Here is a 4,954-nt window from a genome sequence, read left to right as displayed (position 1 = left end):
CTGGAGCAACAAAGTCGGATATCGATATATCTAATGTATTTATTTCCTCCAACTGCCTACATTTTGCGCACATACGCTCTCCACTCTCTTTAACAAGCCACATATGTAATTCCCGAGAAGCATACATGCCGCAAGTACTGCATGCCACAAAGTCCTTTATGATATTGCTAATAATCGAGTTCTTAAATGGCGGAGGACTTGCCGTTACGCCACTTGCGACTGCTGCTGAATCCACCATCATTCCTTACTGCCGAGTAGCGTAATCTTTAATAATTATTCAATTAATAAATAAGAGGGGAAAAAGTACAAACATCAGAACATTTAAAGTACTAAATATAATTAAATAAATGAAATATAACTAAATACAGTAACTTAGCTTCGTTTTGTCTTCCACCGTTACGCGTTCGATTCCGACGGTACCAACATATATTGTATCGCGACAGCAACTAACTTCCAAAAAACAACCACTGAAGTACACTCGTATTCAGAGAAACAATTTCGCACTCAAAAACGTAGAAAAACGGGGAAAAAAGCGGACTATTCACCGATTAAAAATCACTTTCTTCTGCACAGCTCAAATTCACCGCCATGTGCTACTAAAATAATTAATGCCAGCAGCACCCAGGTTTCCAAGATGGGCACCCTACCAAGTACTCACTGGGCTCAAGTTTGCTTAACTTCAGTGATCAAACGAGAACTGTTGCTTTCAAACCGATGTAGCCGCTGACTAAAAGCTTAGAAAAAGTTCGTCCAATTGGCGACTAGACTTGAACTTAAGTCTAAATTCGAGTGACCAAGCGCACAGAACGCAAGCGCCACTTCCACTGAGCTACACAGGACAAATTAATGTCAGGAGTGGGATTCGAACCCACGCCCACATTCGTGGACCAGAACTTGAGTCTGGCGTCTTAGACCGCTCGGCCACCCTGACAAAAAGAACCATGCCCGAAGCGGGATACTTGGAGAAGAACAAGCTGGATTCAGGCCAAATAGAAGTTGTTCAAGATTAGATTTTCACTTTATGACAAATAGTTCAGAAATCATGGGAATATTATAATAAAGAGTTTTGTAGATCTGAAAAAGGCATACAACAAGGTGCCCAGAGAAAATCTTTTCAAAACACTACAATTATATGGGGTAAATGGAACATTATACAGAGTAATACATAATCTATATTTAAGATGTTAATCAACAGTCAGAATTGAAGGAAATACAGGAAGATAGTAAAATAAAGGAAAAGGATTCTTATTATCTCCACTCTTATTCATTATCTATATGGATAGTATTATAAAAGAAAGGGTCATTAGGCCTGATATTAGAACTGGAAACGTTAAACTTAGCTCTTTGCTTTATGCAGATGATGTTGTAATCCTAAACACATTTAGTGTGTGTCTCCAGGATTCTGTAACTAAATTGAATAACAGCTGTAAAATTTATGACATGAAAATTAACAATAAAAAGACCAAAACTATAAAAATAAGCAGGAAGTCAGAAAACTTCAGCTGTATTCTTGCCTATGGAACAAATAAAATATTTCAGCTATTTAGAAACTTTTAGTGAAGCTAGCAAGTTAAATCTGGAAACAGATAAGAAAATAAGCAAAGCTGGCATGGTGGTAGCCAGCTGAATAAATTTATATGGAATAAGAGAGAAATTAGCTAAAACACCAAACTAGCAGTATACAAAACAGTGTTGAAACCAGTTTTAAGTTATGGACATGAGAGTTGGGTTAGAAATAAAGTGATTGATCAAAGACTAGAGACCACAGATTATGGGCATTCTGAGAAGAATTAGGGGAGTGAACCGATGTCATCAATGGTACAATCATATTAAAAATGAAGATATTAGAAAAGAACGTGACATTATTAGCATTCAAGAATGTGTTAGCGTAGCTAATCTATAGTGATATTTCCCTTAAATAGAATGAGAGCCTGAGGAAGACCAATGTCTAGGTCAGTTGATTCAGTTAGAAGTGTGTTACATGAAATGTTAGATATGACAATATTGTAGCTCATAAGAAAGATTCCGGTAATTGGACCACATGTTTATTAAGATAAATAACAATAAAAAAAACAAACTCGACAAGTTTCGTAAGTCATTTGACTTACATCAGGGGTCAAAGGTAACTAAAAGTTTAAAATACAAGAAATGAGAAATTACTCAAAATAGTTCATTCAGTGCAATGAATCTTCATTGCACTGAATCTTCATTGCAATGAAGATTCAGTGCAATGCTAAGTTTGAACAATGCTGGATGCTGTGGCATTCTGTTGTTCACATTCACATTATCCGAGGTCTGACTTGGGTATATTGTTTTTTTATCAATGCTGACCAAACTTGGTGTAGAATTAGGCCCTGGTTTTTGTTGCATTGCATTGGAATTCTAAGCATGTTTTCAGCTTCTTTAAATTTCGTTATGTAAAAATTTTTTCAATGTAAGACGTGTTTGTTTATTGCCAGAGGGCATTATGGCCGGCGGAAGTTGTATGGTATGCTAGGCCTGATTTGTGTTCTCTTTTTTGCACGTCTTTTTGGTGTTCGTTCATACGAATTTCCCCTGATCTTCCTGTCTGGCCTACGTAGCAAATGCCACAGGAACGATGAATTTTATAAACACCTAGTTTTTTTAATGGATGATGTGGAGGTTTTGGGGAATGTAGAAATCTTGAAATTTTTTCCAGCAGTAGAAAAGTAACCTTGATGTTATGTTTGTTTAGTAATTTGGCCATTTTGTCTGTAACATTCTTGATGTATGGAAGCGTGATTGCGTTCTTGAAATCTTGCTTTTGTGAGATGCTTGTAGGGGGTGTGTTGAGGATTTTTTTGATCTTCTTAGGTTCATAACCATTTTTTTGAGGATCTGTGTTAAATATTGTAATTCTTCATTTCTCTGTTTTGCTGTGCTGGAAATATTATAAGCTCTGTCCCTCAAGGTTTTAATTAAACCTATTTTTTGCAAGGGGTGGTGGTGGTGTGAGACTGCATTAAGAAATCTTAATGTGTTGGTGGGTTTTCTATAGATGGAGAAGGATAATTTATTATCTTTTTCATTGACTTCTATTAGGATATAAAAAAAGGGAATTTTTTTATGTTCTTCTTGTTCCAAAGTAAATTTTATGTTGTGTATGTTATTCAGGTAATCTTTAAAAGCAGTTAGTTCCTCTATTGTTCCTGGCTATAATAATTACCCTCCTTCCACTCATTGCATCTATTTGCTTATGCATACTATCTCCACCATCTATTCCATCACCTGGTCTATAGCAGCACCCAACTGTATATTTTGTTCTGCTAATCTCAATCTCACACCACATAGCCTCAAATGTGCTCTTTTCACTATCCTGCAGCTCAACTTCAATTCTCCTTGGCTGCAGTTCATTAGCTATCATCAATAACACTCCTTTCCCCACTTTATTCTCTCTGTCCCTCCTGAACACACTATACCCTTCACATTCTATCCCACTAGCTATATATCATCTTCTGTCATCCATGTTTCACTAATGCCAATAACCTGTGGCCAGGAAGAGCCAACCAATGTCAAAAATTCTTCCTTCTTGTTCCTAATACTCCTGGCATTAATATACATGAAATGCAGAATCCCGTTAGTCCCACTCCTATCTTGATGCCTTATACTAACTATCCCATTCTGATTTCTTGTCCTTTGTACTAGCTCGGGCATATTATACACATTCTTACACTCAACTGCCTCTTTGATGTCTGCACATCCACTCTCACTTCATTCAACAACACTTTTTCCAGTCTCCGCACACCAAATCCATTCAGATGCAAACCATCCATCTTGTATAAATCCTTTCACCCATCAAATTCACTCCACATGTCAACAAACTTCACACCACTCTTCCTGCATAACCTGTGCATAGTCATTTGCAATTATGGCCCTCCTTCTCAACTCTTCTATGTCATACTGCGGCAACAGACTCGCTATCTTAACTCTTTCACTCTTTTCTTTTGCTACCTCTAGTAATTCCTTCAAGTCCTCTCTCATAGCAATTTTTTTCTCATTTTAAATCATTCATTCCTGCCTCTACTATCATTTCTTTCACCCTCTGCTTTTGCACTCTAATAGACTCACTTACATCCTTAATTTTTGCACCCAGTAAGTACAATTTTGTCAAATTCTCATTCATTACACCTCTTACTAAAGAATCACCATACAACACTCATTCCTTCATTTTTCTTACACTCCCAATCATACTCCTATTTTTCTTATCACACATTTGCTTCTTTCCGTTAGCTGATGCGCTCGATAAACAATTTTGCAATCACTCCAGCTGCCGCTTTGCCCTATGTACCACTCCACACAACCATGCGATCTCACTCATTGCAACTAACTCTTCATTTTTTTTTATCCGTTAAGCCATTCTCTCGCTCTGTATTTTTACTTTCACTCTCACTTTCAACACCGTTCTCAATGCTATCTGGTACTACATCGCAAATTCCTATCATATCACTATTTTCTATCCCATTCTGGCTTTCAACTACGACACCAATCTCGCAACCTGAAACACACTTCAAATCCTCACTTTCCTTACAATTTCTGCACACTTTCCCACCATTATCATTATCGAACCAAACTCCAGCTGCTCTGGGAAAAGCATACATCCCACAAACGTCACACTGAACAAACTCCCTTAAGTTAAAATTCTTAAACAAAGACGCCGATGATTTGGATGCTATTGTCTATCTTCTCATTGGTGCCATGTGCTACGCTATCTATCGTATCTTATTAAAATACTAATTTAAATAATGTAGAAATCACACCAAAAATCACACAGACACACTAAGTTACCAAAAGTAAACAATACTACGTTAAGATTTAAGCAATATTGCCAATTATTTTTTAAAATGACACATTTTTCAGGAGCTCTCAACAAACACTACACACCGTGCAGCACTCTAGTTGTGACCAAAAGTCTTATAATTGAAAGAAATTGAAA

The 4,954-nt window shown here is 36.9% G+C and overlaps 1 non-coding gene and 1 pseudogene across 1 annotated transcript; both read right to left on the bottom strand.

Annotated features, from left to right (window-relative positions):
* Positions 1-609: 609 nt before the first annotated feature.
* Positions 610-728, bottom strand: LOC150110464 (5S ribosomal RNA; annotated as a pseudogene).
* Positions 729-847: 119 nt separating this feature from the next.
* Positions 848-931, bottom strand: TRNAL-CAA (transfer RNA leucine (anticodon CAA)). Its single transcript has one exon. It is a non-coding gene; the product is annotated as a tRNA-Leu (tRNA).
* Between the last annotated feature and the right edge of the window lie 4,023 nt (positions 932-4,954).

Source organism: Typopeltis vanoorti, chromosome 1, assembly GCF_054136105.1.
Source record: "Typopeltis vanoorti isolate ZY-2024b chromosome 1, IOZ_Tvanoo_1.0, whole genome shotgun sequence".
NCBI lineage: Eukaryota > Metazoa > Arthropoda > Arachnida > Uropygi > Thelyphonidae > Typopeltis > Typopeltis vanoorti.
Note: the sequence above shows the minus strand (reverse complement) of the source record. Positions and strands in the feature narration are given on the sequence as shown.